This window comes from Rhea pennata, chromosome 22 (assembly GCF_028389875.1).
Source record: "Rhea pennata isolate bPtePen1 chromosome 22, bPtePen1.pri, whole genome shotgun sequence".
Taxonomy (NCBI): domain Eukaryota; kingdom Metazoa; phylum Chordata; class Aves; order Rheiformes; family Rheidae; genus Rhea; species Rhea pennata.
Window position 1 is genome coordinate 9,375,081 of NC_084684.1, and position 16,610 is coordinate 9,391,690.

General features: G+C 54.2%; 1 long non-coding RNA gene across 1 annotated transcript; it reads left to right on the plus strand.

The window, feature by feature from the left end:
• Positions 1 to 4,981: 4,981 nt before the first annotated feature.
• Positions 4,982 to 16,380, plus strand: LOC134150000 (uncharacterized). The gene is made up of 5 exons (XR_009960558.1): positions 4,982 to 5,058; positions 5,252 to 5,403; positions 12,189 to 12,244; positions 12,349 to 12,428; positions 16,195 to 16,380. It is a non-coding gene; the product is annotated as an uncharacterized LOC134150000 (long non-coding RNA).
• Positions 16,381 to 16,610: the final 230 nt, after the last annotated feature.

The window sequence follows — 16,610 nt, forward strand, 5'->3', positions numbered from 1 at the left end:
TTGTTTTGCACGGCCTGCCGGGAGCAGTAGTCTTCCGGCACCGGGCTTCCGGGGGGCCATCTTGTTTCGCGCGGCCTGCCGGGAGCAGTAGTCTTCCGGCACCGGGCTTCCGGGAGGCCATCTTGTTTCGTGCGGTCTGCCGGGAGCAGTAGTCTTCCGGCACCGGGCTTCCGGGGGGCCATCTTGTTTCGCGCGGCCTGCCGGGAGCAGTAGTCTTCCGGCACCGAGCTTCCGGGGGGCCATCTTGTTTCGTGCGGCCTGCCGGGAGCAGTAGTCTTCCGGCACCGGGCTTCCGGGGGGAGGGGGGGCATCTTGTTTCGCGCTACTGCCGGGAGCAGTAGTCTTCCGGCACCGGGCTTCCGGGAGGCCATCTTGTTTCGCGCGGCCTGCCGGGAGCAGTAGTCTTCCGGCACCGGGCTTCCGGGGGGGGGGGGGCCATCTTGTTTCGTGCGGCTTGCCGGGAGCAGTAGTCTTCCGGCACCGGGATTCCGGGTTGGGGGGAGGGGCTGGTCTTGTTTCGCGCGGCCTGCCGGGAGCAGTAGTCTTCCGGCACCGGGCTTCCGGGGGGCCATCTTGTTTCGCGCGGCCTGCCGGGAGCAGTAGTCTTCCGGCACCAAGCTTCCGGGGGGCCATCTTGTTTCGCGCGGCCTGCCGGGAGCAGTAGTCTTCCGGCACCGGGCTTCCGGGGGGCCATCTTGTTTCGCGCGGCCTGCCGGGAGCAGTAGTCTTCCGGCACCGGGCTTCCGGGGGGCCATCTTGTTTCGCGTGGCCTGCCGGGAGCAGTAGTCTTCCGGCACCGAGCTTCCGGGAGGCCATCTTGTTTCGCGCTACTGCCGGGAGCAGTAGTCTTCCGGCACCGGGCTTCCGGGGGGCCATCTTGTTTCGCGCGGCCTGCCGGGAGCAGTAGTCTTCCGGCACCGGGCTTCCGGGGGGCCATCTTGTTTCGCGCGGCTTGCCGGGAGCAGTAGTCTTCCGGCACCGGGCTTCCGGCGGGCCATCTTGTTTCGCGCGGCCTGCCGGGAGCAGTAGTCTTCCGGCACCGAGCTTCCGGGAGGCCATCTTGTTTCGCGCGGCCTGCCAGGAGCAGTAGTCTTCCGGCACCGGGCTTCCGGGGGGCCATCTTGTTTCGCGCGGCTTGCCGGGAGCAGTAGTCTTCCGGCACCGGGCTTCCGGGGGGCCATCTTGTTTCGCGCGGCCTGCCGGGAGCAGTAGTCTTCCGGCACCGGGATTCCGGGTTGGGGGGAGGGGCTGGTCTTGTTTCGCGCGGCCTGCCGGGAGCAGTAGTCTTCCGGCACCGGGCTTCCGGCGGGCCATCTTGTTTCGTGCGGCTTGCCGGGAGCAGTAGTCTTCCGGCACCGGGCTTCCGGGGGGCCATCTTGTTTCGCGCGGCCTGCCGGGAGCAGTAGTCTTCCGGCACCGGGCTTCCGGGGGGCCATCTTGTTTTGCGCGGCCTGCCGGGAGCAGTAGTCTTCCGGCACCGGGCTTCCGGGGGGAGGGGGGGCATCTTGTTTCGCGCTACTGCCGGGAGCAGTAGTCTTCCGGCACCGGGCTTCCGGGGGGGGGGGCCATCTTGTTTCGTGCGGCTTGCCGGGAGCAGTAGTCTTCCGGCACCGGGATTCCGGGTTGGGGGGAGGGGCTGGTCTTGTTTCGCGCGGCCTGCCGGGAGCAGTAGTCTTCCGGCACCGGGCTTCCGGGGGGCCATCTTGTTTCGCGCGGCCTGCCGGGAGCAGTAGTCTTCCGGCACCGGGCTTCCGGGGAGCCATCTTGTTTCGCGTGGCCTGCCGGGAGCAGTAGTCTTCCGGCACCGGGCTTCCGGGGGGGCCTTGTTGTTTCGCGCGGCCTGCCGGGAGCAGTAGTCTTCCGGCACCGAGCTTCCGGGGGGCCATCTTGTTTCGTGCGGCTTGCCGGGAGCAGTAGTCTTCCGGCACCGGGCTTCCGGGGGGCCATCTTGTTTCGCGTGGCCTGCCGGGAGCAGTAGTCTTCCGGCACCGGGCTTCCGGGGGGCCATCTTGTTTCACGCTACTGCCGGGAGCAGTAGTCTTCCGGCACCGGGCTTCCGGGGGGCCATCTTGTTTCGTGCGGCTTGCCGGGAGCAGTAGTCTTCCGGCACTGGGCTTCCGGGGGGCCATCTTGTTTCGCGTGGCCTGCCGGGAGCAGTAGTCTTCCGGCACCGAGCTTCCGGGAGGCCATCTTGTTTCGCGCTACTGCCGGGAGCAGTAGTCTTCCGGCACCGGGCTTCCAGGGGGCCATCTTGTTTCGCGCGGCCTGCCGGGAGCAGTAGTCTTCCGGCACCGGGCTTCCGGGGGGCCATCTTGTTTCGCGCGGCCTGCCGGGAGCAGTAGTCTTCCGGCACCGGGCTTCCGGCGGGCCATCTTGTTTCGCGCGGCCTGCCGGGAGCAGTAGTCTTCCGGCACCGAGCTTCCGGGGGGCCATCTTGTTTCGCGCGGCCTGCCGGGAGCAGTAGTCTTCCGGCACCGGGCTTCCGGGGGGCCATCTTGTTTCGCGCGGCTTGCCGGGAGCAGTAGTCTTCCGGCACCGGGCTTCCGGGGGGCCATCTTGTTTCGCGCGGCCTGCCGGGAGCAGTAGTCTTCCGGCACCGGGCTTCCGGGGGGCCATCTTGTTTCGCGCGGCCTGCCGGGAGCAGTAGTCTTCCGGCACCGGGCTTCCGGGGGGCCATCTTGTTTCGCGCGGCCTGCCGGGAGCAGTAGTCTTCCGGCACCGAGCTTCCGGGGGGCCATCTTGTTTCGTGCGGCCTGCCGGGAGCAGTAGTCTTCCGGCACTGGGCTTCCGGGGGGAGGGGGGGCATCTTGTTTCGCGCTACTGCCGGGAGCAGTAGTCTTCCGGCACCGGGCTTCCGGGAGGCCATCTTGTTTCGCGCGGCCTGCCGGGAGCAGTAGTCTTCTGGCACCGGGCTTCCGGGGGGAGGGGGGGCATCTTGTTTTGCGCTACTGTCGGGAGCAGTAGTCTTCCGGCACCGGGCTTCCGGGGGGGGGGGGCCATCTTGTTTCGTGCGGCTTGCCGGGAGCAGTAGTCTTCCGGCACCGGGATTCCGGGTTGGGGGGAGGGGCTGGTCTTGTTTCGCGCGGCCTGCCGGGAGCAGTAGTCTTCCGGCACCGGGCTTCCGGGGGGCCATCTTGTTTCGTGCGGCTTGCCGGGAGCAGTAGTCTTCCGGCACCGGGCTTCCGGGGGGCCATCTTGTTTCGCGCGGCCTGCCGGGAGCAGTAGTCTTCCGGCACCGGGCTTCCGGCGGGCCATCTTGTTTCGCGCGGCCTGCCGGGAGCAGTAGTCTTCCGGCACCGAGCTTCCGGGAGGCCATCTTGTTTCGCGCTACTGCCGGGAGCAGTAGTCTTCCGGCACCGGGATTCCGGGTTGGGGGGAGGGGCTGGTCTTGTTTCGCGCGGCCTGCCAGGAGCAGTAGTCTTCCGGCACCGGGCTTCCGGGGGGCCATCTTGTTTCGTGCGGCTTGCCGGGAGCAGTAGTCTTCCGGCACCGGGCTTCCGGGGGACCATCTTGTTTCGCGCGGCCTGCCGGGAGCAGTAGTCTTCCGGCACCGGGCTTCCGGGGGGCCATCTTGTTTCGCGTGGCCTGCCGGGAGCAGTAGTCTTCCGGCACCGGGCTTCCGGCGGGCCATCTTGTTTCGCGCGGCCTGCCGGGAGCAGTAGTCTTCCGGCACCGAGCTTCCGGGGGGCCATCTTGTTTCGCGTGGCCTGCCGGGAGCAGTAGTCTTCCGGCACCGGGCTTCCGGGGGGCCATCTTGTTTCGCGTGGCTTGCCGGGAGCAGTAGTCTTCCGGCACCGGGCTTCCGGGGGGCCATCTTGTTTCGCGCGGCCTGCCGGGAGCAGTAGTCTTCCGGCACCGAGCTTCCGGGGGGCCATCTTGTTTCGCGCGGCCTGCCGGGAGCAGTAGTCTTCCGGCACCGAGCTTCCGGGAGGCCATCTTGTTTCGCGCTACTGCCGGGAGCAGTAGTCTTCCGGCACCGGGCTTCCAGGGGGCCATCTTGTTTCGCGCGGCCTGCCGGGAGCAGTAGTCTTCCGGCACCGGGCTTCCGGCGGGCCATCTTGTTTCGCGCGGCCTGCCGGGAGCAGTAGTCTTCCGGCACCGGGCTTCCGGGGGGCCATCTTGTTTCGCGCGGCCTGCTGGGAGCAGTAGTCTTCCGGCACCGGGCTTCCGGGGGGCCATCTTGTTTCGCGCGGCCTGCCGGGAGCAGTAGTCTTCCGGCACCGGGCTTCCGGGGGGCCATCTTGTTTCGCGCGGCCTGCCGGGAGCAGTAGTCTTCCGGCACCGGGCTTCCGGTGGGCCATCTTGTTTCGCGCGGCTTGCCGGGAGCAGTAGTCTTCCGGCACCGGGCTTCCGGGGGGGCCATCTTGTTTCGCGCGGCTTGCCGGGAGCAGTAGTCTTCCGGCACCGGGCTTCCGGGGGGCCATCTTGTTTCGCGCGGCCTGCCGGGAGCAGTAGTCTTCCGGCACTGGGCTTCCGGGGGGCCATCTTGTTTCGCGCGGCCTGCCGGGAGCAGTAGTCTTCCGGCACTGGGCTTCCGGGGGGCCATCTTGTTTCGCGCGGCCTGCCGGGAGCAGTAGTCTTCCGGCACCGGGCTTCCGGGGGGCCATCTTGTTTCGCGCGGCTTGCCGGGAGCAGTAGTCTTCCGGCACCGGGCTTCCGGGCGGAGGGGGGGCCATCTTGTTTCGCGCGGCCTGCCGGGAGCAGTAGTATTCCGGAACCGGGCTTCCGGGGGGAGGGGCAATCTTGTTTCGCGCGGCTTGCCGGGAGCAGTAGTCTTCCGGTATCGGGCTTCTGGGAAGCCATGTTGTTTCACACGGCTTGTCGAAATGATGAATGTGTATGCATTAGTTATATTTAGTCTCTAAAACTAGATGTCTCGGCACGCACATGAGGTGGAGGCATCCCCTGTCTGTCTGGTGCTGTCATAATAAAGCATGCCCACTTTCAAGCACTCCGGAATTGAGTCTTACAGAGTTTGATTTGCTGACTTACAGTAACACCTTGGCTGCCTGCTATAGGACATACAGAAGAGGAGATCGGCAGTGACAGGAAATGAAAGTACGTGTAGATGGAAAAATAGGTGCTTTAGAGGACTAAGATGCAGGGACACCTAAGAGCAGTGGAAGTAGCAGCAGAAAATGGTGATGAGGGAGGTGTGGTGTTAGAGGCAGTACGGTGGAGAAAAGAGGGAAAATTGTTCTTAGATGAAATAAAAACTATCCTTAAGAGGTATTTATTTCTTACCCTTCAGGTTATGAATCTGCATGACTTCCTGAAAACTATTCTCGACACATGGTGTTGCAGGTTGCGACTGCTTGGGCAGCAATCCCCAACTTGTCTGCTGAGACTGCACAACAGCTGACAGCTGCCTGTGGAATGAAAGCAAAGGCCAGCTTCTCAGAGGTAAGAGGCAGGGTCCAAGCAGGAAGATTACAGCAGGTGAGTTAATACCCCAGAATCTTCGGTTTTCCTCCTTGTCTCCCCAGGACTCACCTACTTGCTTCTTAGCTCCCTCAGGACCTATCCATTTGCTTTTAGGTGTGCTTCAAGGCACTCTTAGTTCTCTTGTCCTTTCAAGATTCTTTGTTTCTTTCTAGTTCCTGCAAGATTATTCTGCCATTTGGTGTCTGTGGACCCTCTGGTACCATAAAGACTGCTGTGTTTGTCCTCTTGTCCTATTAAGTCCTCTTTTTTTTTTTCTCTTTAGGCCCCTCAAAACCTCTCTGTTTGCTATTGGTGCATCCCAGAGCCTTTGTTTTCCCCTCTAGTCCTCTCAGCATGCCTCTCTTTGCTCTCTGAACCTCTTAGGGCCTATCTTGCTGCCCTTTAGTCCCATCAGAATCCCTTTGAGTGTCATGCACTCCCCTCGGGACACCTGGCTTTGCATTGGGGACACCCCCAAAATCCTATGTATTCATTGCACCCTTTCAGTGTGCCCTGGAGCCCTCCTTTTCCATTGGCTGCACCAGAGTTCTCTCCACGACCTGTTCCTATGGCAGTTTAGATCATTTATGGCTGTGCTAGCCTCTCTTTTGGCCTTTTATTTCCTGCACAGATCCCCCTCTAGATTAGCTCTCTAGACCCCTTAGCTCTCCTTTAGTCTAGCTTTGGTCCCCTCTTTCAGCCAAAAGTGAGCCTCAGTGTCCTTGGTTTGCTCTCTAGACCCCTTAGACCCTTCTAGTGCACTCTGGACTGCACTTTTGGCCTGCCTTGTGCCCCAGAACTGTCTTCTGGCCCCTTCCAGCCCCCTTAGGAACAGTCTAGTCTCCTCAGAACCTTTCCACATTTCTTCCTTGTTCACAAGTTTTTGGGCTGTCTCATCCCAATAGGAGCCCTCTAGTGCACTCTAGACCATTCTTTTGGCCTTCCTTGTGCCCCCAAGCTATATCTTGGCCTCTGGGCTCATTAGACTCCGCTTGTGTCTGGAGTTGTTCTGTGGGAACCTTGGTTGTGTCCTAGAGATGTCTTCTGGCCTTTCAGCCCCCTTAGGACCTCCAATGTTCTCTAAGAATCCCTTTAGAGCCCTCTGTCATACCCTGCAGCCCTCTGTTGCCCTGCCCTCTCTTTTAGGAGCCCTCTATTCTGTTTTTGCCCCTCCTTTGGCCTTGTATTTCCCCTCTGCAGACTTCTGTTGGTCCTCTAGACCCCTAAGCACCCCTCTGGTGCACTCTGGACTATTCTTTCATCCCTCTTTGTGCCCCAGAGCTGTTTTTGGCTCTCCAGATACTTTAGTGTCCCTCCAGTCTGCTTTTGGTACCTCTTTTGGCTGAAATAATGCCCCAGAGCTGTCTTCTGGCCTTCTGCCCCTCTTTGGAACTATCTAGTTTCCTCAGAACCACTCCAGATTTCTTCTTTGCTTCCCAGAGTGATTTCTTTGGCCATGTAGACCCTTAGAACCTCTCTAGCATGTCCTGGGCTACTCTTTTGGCCTTTCTTGTTTCCCAGAGCTCTCTTCTGGCCCTCCAGCCCCATTCAGAATGGTCTGTTTGTCTCTGAACACCTCCAGGTATCTTCATTGTTTCACAGAGTGATATTCTGGCCATGTGGGCCCCTTGGAATCCCTCTAGTGCACTGTAGACTATTATTTTAGCCTTCCTCGTTTCTGAGAGCTGTCTTTTGGACCTCTAGACCCCTTAGCACCCCTCTAGTACACTATTCTATCAGTCTTTCTTTTGTCGCAGAGCTCTATCTTGGCCCTCAAGACCCCTTAGGACACCTTTGGTTCCCCCAGAAGCCCTCTGGAGACCTTGGCTGTGCCCCAAAACTGTCTTTTGGTCCTCTAGACCTTACAGAAATTCTGTTGTTCCTTCAGATCACCTCCAGTTTTTATTTTTGGCCATCTAGTCCCTTTAGGACACCTCTAGAGTGTTCTGAAGTACCCTCTGAATCTTCTATGTGCCCCAGAGCTGTCTTTTGGACCTCTAGACCCCTTAGGATCCCTGTAGTACTCTGAGATTCCCTCTGGAGATGTTCTTATGCCCTGGAGCCTTGTACTGGTGCGCCAGCCCCTTTAGCAGCCCTCTGTTCTGCTTTGGTCCCTCCTTTGGCCTTTTATTTCTCCTCTGCAGACTTTTGTTGGCCCTCTAGCTCCCTTAGTCTGCAGTGTACTGAAGGAGTGCTACTCTTAAGCCTTATCCTTCAAGGGTCTTTTAAGTACACTCTGCATTACTCTTTCAGGCTTCTTTTTACCCTAGAGATGACTTATGGTCCACCAGCTCACTTATGATCGCTGTAGTCCCCTCAGAATCCCTCCAAAGTCCCCCATCCTGCCCTGGAGCCCTCTGCTACTCTAGACCTTTTATCAGCCCTCTATTCTGATTTGATCTCCTCTTTTGGCCTTTTCCACTTGCATGCCTCTGTTGGCCCTCTAGACCCCTCAGTACCCCTCTAATGCACCATGGATGACTCTTTCAGCCTGCCTTGTTCCCCAGAGATGTCTTCTGGCCCCCCAATCCACCTAAGAACACTCTATAGTCTCCTCAGAACCCCTCCAGCTATCTTCCTTGTTCCCCAGAGTCATTTTTCTCACCCTCTAGATTCCTTAGCACCTCTCTAGTGCACTCTGGATGACTCTTTAAGCCCAATTTGTGCCCTAGAGCTCTGTCTTGGTCCTCTAGACCCCTTAGGACCTGTCTAGCCTGCTCAGAAGCCCTCCCGAGGCCTTTGTGCCCTGGCACCCTCTTTTGGCCATCCACATCTCATAGGCTCCCCTCCTATTCCCTCAGAGCACCTCCTGACTTCTGTCCTGTTACTCAGTTTTTATTTTTTGGCCACCTAGTCTCCTTAGGAGCCCTCTGGTCTGCTCAGAACACCTCCTGGATGTTTGTTGTGCTCCAGAGCTGTCCTGTGACCCCCCCTCCCCACCAGCCCTGTTAGGAATTATCTAGTCTCAGAATTCCACCGAGATTTCCTGCTTGTTGTCTAGAGTGTTCTTTTTTTTTTTTTTTTTTTTTTTTTGTGCCATATGGACACCTTTGCACCCCTCTAGTGGGCTCGCAACTATGCTTTTAGGTTTTCTTGTGCTTCAGAGATGCGTTTTGGACCTCTAGACCCATTTGCATCCCCTCTAGCATGCTCTCGACTACTCTCTTAGGCTTCTTTGTGCACTAGAACGGCCTTCAGGTCTTCCAGCCCAATTAGGACTCCTGTAGTCACCTCACAATCCATCTGGAGCCACAATTCTTGGCCTGGAGCCCTCTGTTGGTGTGCCAGCTTCTTTAGCAGCCCACTGCTCTGCTTTGGCCTCCTCATTTGGCCTTTTTTTTTCCCACCTGCAGATCTCTGTTGGCCTTCTAGACCCCTTAGCACTCTTGTAGTGCACTCTGGACTAGTCTTTCAGCTAGCCCTGTGCTCCAGAGCTGTCTTCTGGTCCCCTAGCTCACTTAGGAACCTTCTAGTCTCCTCAGAACCCCTCCGACTATCTTCCTTCTTCCCCAGAGTCATCTTTGCCCCCTGGAGTTCCCTTAGAAACCCTCTAGTACATGCCAGACTAGTCTTTCAGCTTTCCTTCCGCCCCAGAGGTTTATCTTGGTGCCCTCTTGACCCATTAGCCCCCTGCAATCGCCTCAGAATTCCCTCGGAGTCCTTCTTTCTGCCCTGGAGCCCTCTGCAGGTGCTCCAGCTCCTTTAGCAACCCACTACTCTGCTTTCACTTCCTCATTGGTCTCCACCTGCAGACCTCTGTTGGCCCTCTAGACCCCTTAGCACATCTCTAGAGCACTCTGGGCTATGCTTTCAGCCTTCCTTGCACCCCAGACCTGTCTTTTGGCCCTCCAGCCTCTTTGGCACCCCCCTATCCCCCTCACAGCTCCTCTGGAGGCATTTTTTTGTGCCCCACAAGCCTCCTTCTGTCCTCCAGCCCTCTTGATGATGCATTGCTCTGCTCTGGACCCCTCTTTTGGTTTCTATCATGCCCCAGAGTCTTCTCTTGGCCGTCTAGAGTCCCTAGGACCCCTCTTGTGCTCTCTGGACCCATCTTTTCCCCCAAATGGAGCCCGAGAGCAGTTTTCTGGCTTTTCACACTCCTTCAGAACCACCTGTTCTCCTCAGAACCCTTCCAGATGTCTTGTTCACCAGAGTCATACATTTTTTAGGATCCCTTAGGACCCCCTTAGTGTGTTCTGGACCACTCCTTTAGGCTTCCTTCTTCCTCAGAGCTCTCTTCTGCCTTCCCCCATACCCCTCCGGACCCTCTGCAACTATCTAGTCTTCTTAGAACACCTCTTCTTCCCCTGCCCCCCCTTCTTTCTTTTTTCTCAGGGTAATTTTTTAGCCATGCAAGCCACTTAGAACCCCTCTAATGCCCACTGGACTACCCCTTTAACCTTTATTGTGCCCCAAGGGCTTATCTTGGTGCCCTCTAGACCCATTAGCCCCCTGTAGTCCTCTCAGAATCCCTTGGAGCCCTTCTTCCTGCCCTAGAGCACTCTGTTGGCCCTCCAGCTCATTTAGCAGCCCACTGCTCTGCTTTGGCCTCCTCTTTTGGACTTTTATTTTCCACCTGCAGACCTCTGTTGGCCCTCTAGACCCTTTAGCACCATGCTACTGCTCTGGAAACTTTTGCAAAGGCCTTTTTCATGCCCCAGAGCTGTCTTCTGGCCCTCAAGGTTCCTTAAGATCCCTCTAGTTGCTCAAACGGCCTCCTGAGGTCTTTGGCCCTACACATCTCATAGAACGTCTCCTGTCCCCTTAGAGCACCTCTAGAGGACTCTCTTGTTAGCCAGCTGTTAATTTTCAGCCATCTAGTCCCCTCAGGAGTCCTTTAGTCTGCTCTGAATGTTTCCTAGGGTGCCTATTGTGCCACAGAGCTGTTCTCTAGCCCTCCAGCCCCCTTAGGAACCATCTAGTCTTCTCAGTAGCCCTGCAGATTTATTCCTTTTGTTTCAGACTATTTTTTTAGCCAAGCAGGTCATTTAGGCCCCCCTTCTAGTGCACTGTGGGCTCTTTCAGCCTGCCTTCCTCCCTACAGCTGTCTTTTGGCACTCTAGCTTCTTTAGGACTTCTGCAGTGCTCTCCAAATTGTTCTTAAGGGTTTTTTTTATTATTCCCTAGAGCAATATTTTTATCATTCAGCTGCCTGAGCCCCCTTTTTTCCTCTGAACCCTTTGGGAGGCCTTGCTTGTTTTCTTCTGGCTTCTTTTAATTGTTCTCTAGTACCCATAAGAGATGTCTAATGTGCTCTGGACTCCTCTTCAGAGCTTTACTGCGCTGCGTGCACCTCTGTTGGCCCTGCAGAGCCCTTAGGAACCCTTTATATTTTAGTCTGGACTTATTTTAGCCTTCCTTTTGTATCCAGGCTCTGTTTTGTCCTTTTAGCCCTTGTAAGACTCCTCTAGTCCCTTCAAACCCCCCTTTTGAAGTTTTTGTTGTGCCCCAGAGCCCCGTGTTCGTTCTGCAGCCCTCTTAGTATCTGTCTTGTCTCCCTGTGCGAGTCCTCCACTTTGAGATACAGAGCTAGTATTCCCCTGGGAAACTACCCATTCCACCCAGCAACTGCATTTTCTTAATTACTCTAGGTACTACACAGGAAATACCTCTCTTTGGAAGTACTCATATTACAGAAGCAGGCTTGTTTTAGGAGTTTATTTTGGTATCTTGATTTGCCCTACAGGAAATGGTATCCTGTTAGGAGAACTGTATTATATGCAGGCCTGAACCAATTAGAGAACTGTGGTATAGTATTCCCTTTAAAGGTTATGTGGAATGCTGTAGTTTTCTTCCAAAGCGTAAGCAGAACTGGCTTCTAGTTTTGAATGCAAAGGCTAGTCCTACTTAGGATAAAAAAGATGTTCACTGACATACCTCCTGGTATCATGGATATAGTATATGAAGTCTCAGTAACAAAGTAGATGTCTCATTTCATCAAAAAGGTCTGTTGATCCTTTTTGTACTCTACATTCTAGATACTGAGCAGAAGCAAAAGCCTTGCTTTTCGCCTAGCCCTACGTATTTACAGCTGCCATTGCTTTGCTCCTCCACTTCCAAGTGCTTGTGGGTAGGGCAGTGGGTGGGCCTAGAGTTACATAACTGAGGGAGTTCATACTTGTTTTGGTCTGTTCTGGGGGTGGTGCTGTGGAATTGCCTAAAAATAACAAATGCTGTAAATAACAGCATTTGGGAAAATAAAGCTACCCAGAAAAACTTACTGCTGCATTTGGAGAAGTAAAAGCCAGTTCTTAATGTAAGAGCAATGAGATGGCTGAATGTGGAGCTGTGAGCACGACAGAAAAATGCTCATACCAGGCAGTTTTTTTTCCCCTCTGTGTGTGTGTGAGTGAGTATTTCAGTGTGGTGTTTTTAGCAGTGGAAGAGGGCTTCTGAGTCTCCAGGTACATCATCTGTTAACTGACAGTATTGTTTTCTGGTGTTTCTGTGTTTATTGTGGAAGGATTGTGTGTTTATTATACTGGACCAGCAGGAAGCAATCTTCAGTCTTACCTTCCAGCTCCTTTCTTATATTCATGCCCCTGAAAGCACTGCCACATACTCTTTTGTGGCTCTGCTTCTGACCCTTACTCTGGCTTCAGGGGCTGCCTGCTTTGTTTTTTCAGGTACTGTGTGGCTCTTTCCAAGAAACGGCTGACGATTTCTGTTGGGGCAGAAGCGGTGATCAGACTGGTGTTTCAGTTGTTCTAGAGCTGGTCAGTACTGCCTGGCCGCGTGGTAAGTTTAGTGCACTGGTTTTCCAGGTGCCATGGATGTCACCACAGAGAAGTTGTGGGAGTTTGGAATTGCTGTGGTACAGGTGAGCAAATTGCCCATGGCACTTTGGCAGAGTGCAGAGTGCTCTTACAGACAAGGCTGGAGGTGGCTGGCACGGGGGTGACTGCTTGTGCTCTGGTTTGGCAGGTGGTGAAGGCAAATGCAGCGACCGAAAGGAGATCGGAGACGATGTGGCCGTCATTGAGGATGCCTCCTGAGGACAGATGGTGACTGTCTGCATGCCGAAAGCTAAGTCGAGGGGTAAAGGGTGCGTGTGGGGAGTGTATGTGTGCACACTGACATTCAGTGTGGCATGGAGGGCTCCTCAGGATTGCTGTGTGCGAAGCAGAGGTGGCGGGGAAAACACGGCAGGAAGTGAGGGTGCACTAGGCAGGGCAACTCCAGCCAGTGCTTGTGTTCCTGTGTTGTCTGTGTGTTTTGTGTTGTAGCTGTGCTATCTTTTGCTCGGGTCTTGATGTTGCTCTTGTCCTTTGCGCTCAAGGAGCATGGCATGCACTGCGTGGCAGTAGCGTGGTCAATGTCCATAGTCTTTTGCCTGGTGTGACTCATCGGCATCGTGCTGGTGGCTTATGTCTCATTCTGTGCGGCTGGCTAAAAGGGGCAGTCCATTGCTCTGGCTCTGCATTGTGGCTGTTCATGGCCTACCATCTTTGCAGCTATCGCTGAGGTGTCATCGGTCGCTCTTGTTTTGCATCCTTCTGGCTTCCTTTCGGGGTTTTCTTCCCTGCGTCGTTGCTGCCTCAGATCTCTCTTGCCGACCTCTCTTGCATCGGTCTTTCTGGCTTTGCCAGAGCACTCTCTGTCACAAGCGGTGGCCTTTGGCTCCTTTCTGGTCTTGTCCAGAGCATCAGAGCTGCGTGGTCATGGCGTCATGGGGCTTTCTGGCTAGCAACATTCTTTGCTGCCATTTTTCAATCATAGGATGTGTCTACAAGTCCACATCTGTGTCTTTATTTGGAGCTGCCTTGTCTGTGGATGTAGCTGTGGCATTAGTCAGAGTAAAGAAGCCATCCTGTTTTGGGGGGTTTTAGTAAGAGTTGCAAGTATTTAATTATTTATATTATTAGCTAGGGTGGGCAGTTTGGGGCAGAGGGGCGCTAGTCATCCCAGTGCAGTGTTACCTTTAAAGAAGGATGGCAGCAGACAGTGATATTAGTAGGGGTGATAGATGGCTGTGATAGGTGTGAGTGGGCAGTTGTTTGGTTGTTGGATGGGTTTGATATTGTATGTGTCTAACCTTACATGGTTTTCTTTTTGTGGCTAGGTTGTAGTTAGCATTTTGAAATTCTTGAAATTTTGCGTGTATTATTATTGCGTGTACTATTATTTTGCATGTATTATTATTTGCTTTAGAATAATCACTAAGTAGATGTAGCAGACCAAGGGGTCAAAACACTAGGGCATGTTGGGGGAAGGGGTAGAAAGTTGTGACAATTTAGTTGGGGCTCTAACCTAGGTTTAGGGGTTTGGATTATGGTGAGCCACTTGCAGTTGGAGTTAGGGGATTTAGGGTCAGGAAAGCTTTCGGTAATCTAGTGGTTAGGGTTAGGGAGTCAGAGTTAGGGTGTTGCAGTCAGGCATAGGGTTAGAATATAGGGCTGAGGTTAGGGTTAAGAAAAGCCACTGGGGCTTGGCTTGCAGCTGGGGTGTAGGGGTTAGGGTTAGAAATTTAGAGTTGGGGTAAGAGGGTTAGGGTGAAAAATGCCCTTTACAATTAGAACTGGTTAGGGTCATTTAACATTAGGGTCATTCAGGGTTAGTGTTAGGTTAGAGGAATAGGAGTTAGGGATTAGAGTTAGGGGATAGAGTTAGCCTTGGTAAAGATGAGGGTCAGAGTCAGTTAGGGGTAGTGTCACATAGGATAAAACATTAGGGTGAGAGGTCAGGGTTAGGATCACTTAGAGTTATTTACAGTTAGAGCAACTGAGGGTGGGGTGAGGGTTAGGACCAGAGCCATTTAGGGTCAGGACTGCACTACGGTTAGAGCTGTTCAGGATCAGATTACAGTGAGGAGCTGGGGTAATGGATTGGTGTTATTAGTTAGGGTCAGAGTTGAGAGAAGGAGGAAGCCAGCGCGCACTGTTGTTATGGATATGGATAGAGGGTGCCCAAAGCAGATGTTGGCAGCCAAGAGAGCTAAGCTGCGAGGCATTTCCTGTGCGTGCCCCAGATGGGGTTCTGTTTCGCAGGCTGGCCTGCGAAAGCCCTCAGGGGTAGGGTTAGGACGAAGAGAAGGAGAGAAGCTGGAGGGGCTGCTGGCATTGGGGTGGCTAGGGGCTGTCCAGAGAAGGCATTTGGTGCCAAGAGGGCTGCCCTGTGCGAAGTTTCTGCTGTGCAGCAGAGGTGGGGTCAGCCTCCGAGCCGTGTCATGCAAAAATCGGCTAGGGTTAGGGTTAGGACTGAGAGAACGAGAAAGCCAGCGTGCGCTGTTGTTATGGATGTGGATAGAGGGTGCCCAAAGAAGGGTTAGGGTTGGGTTAGGGTCAGGGTTAGGGGTTAGGGTTTAGGTTTGGGTTAGGGTTAGGGTTAGAAATGCCAGAGCCCGTTTAGGGTTAGGGCCATTTAGGGTTAGGGTTAGGGCCATTTAGGGTTAGGGTTAGGGTTCAGGTTTAGGGTTAGGGGTTAGGGGTTAGGTTAGGGTTAGGTTAGGGGTTAGGGTTAGGATAGGGGCTAGGGTTAGGGGGTTAGGGGGTTAGAGGGTTAGAGGGTTAGGGTTAGAGGGTTTGGGTTAGGGTTAGAGGGTTTGGGTTAGGGGTTAGGGTTAGAAACACCATTTAGGGTTAGGGTTAAGGGTTAGGGTTAAGGGTTAGGGGTTAGGGTTTAGGGGTTAGGGTTAGGGTTTAGGGTTAGGGTTAGAAATGCCGTTAGAGTTTAGGGTTAGGGTTTAGGGTTGGGGTTAGGGTTTAGAGTTAGGGTTAGCCATTTAGGGTTAGGGGTTAGGGTTGGGTTAGGGTTAGGGTTTAGGGTTAGGTTAGGATTGAGAGAACGAGAAAGGCAGCGCGTGCCATTGTTATGTGGATAGAGGGTGCCCAAAGAAGGTGTTGGCAGCCAAGAGAGCTGAGCTGTAAAAGGGGACATCTTGAAGAGAAGTGGCTACAGGTAGCGAACCAGCTATTTGGTCATCACCTATGAGGCAAGCATCTGAGCGTAAGAGGAATCTGGGAGCTGAATCGAAAAGGTGATAGGTCGGAAACAGAGACAGGCACATCAAGTGCTTTCCTTCTTCCGTGTAGTTAAAGACCGAGGGAATTGTTGGTTAAGCGGGTGCGTGCGAAGGTTTGAGAAAGGGTACAGGACAGTAACAATAGTACTGAAGCAGGATAAAAACAAGGCTTCATGGAAGATGGCGTAGGTAAGCATTAGGTGATGCGCCTGCCTGTCTAATAACCTAGCCCTAATTGCTGTACGGAATGTTTCCAAACAGTTTACCCTGTAACGTATGATGTAAAGTGCTGTATTGAGACCCTTCCTTTAAGAAAGGAGGGGAGAGGAGAAGGAAAAAAAAAGTATAAAAAGGGGGAAGAACACAGGAAAGAGAAAAAAAGAACATGTGTAAATGCTTTTGTTGCCTTTCATTGAGAGTAAAATGCCAGCTTCTCTCTTTGTTACAGAGCTAGAACCAACGATAGTAAATGCTGACGGAGAGGAAAGCCAGACAAGCGGTCTTTTTGTGATTAATACCTAAGGGACGAAGCGAATGAAACGAGGAAGCAAAAATGCAGTAGACCCCTGATATCCCCAGCAACTGCTGCAGAAGGAGGTGTTCTGCCACCGGCAAGTAAGGCGACTGCTGGTAACGACTGTTTGTTATTTCGGCCTCCCAGAGGCAGTACTGAAGGCTAAGCAACCCTTTCCTGCCCTGTGGATACCGTTAAGTGCATCCACCTTAGTTTTGCTTTGGCTGTTTGTGTTTTGTCTTGTTATCCTACGTGTGCAGATAGAAAGGGAAGGATACAATACTTACACTTTCAGACGAATTGCCACGGCTGAAGTTGAAGAGACCAGAAAAACGTAAGCAAGCTGAGGTGCGAAAACCACGTGGAACCAGGCGAGAGCCGTCTCCGTCTCCCACAAACGAAAGCCGTCCTTCCTGACTAGGAAGGCTCACTGTTAGTAGCGATCGCAATAATAGATCACAGACGTATAACGAAGGTCTGTCTGCCTTACAGCAAGCACGCTACATACGTGTGTTTCTGTGCGTGTGACTTCACATGTTTGTGAAAGATCCTAGTTTAAAAGCTACGAGACTGCAAATTATTATCTTAGGGGAATGATACTGAAGTGGCCAAAGTTTCTGAAGAAGGAGAGGGAGAAAGAGAGAGAGGGAGAAAGTGCACAAACTGGAAAATTAAGAGATGGTTTTCAGAGGGATCAATTAGTGCAACCCC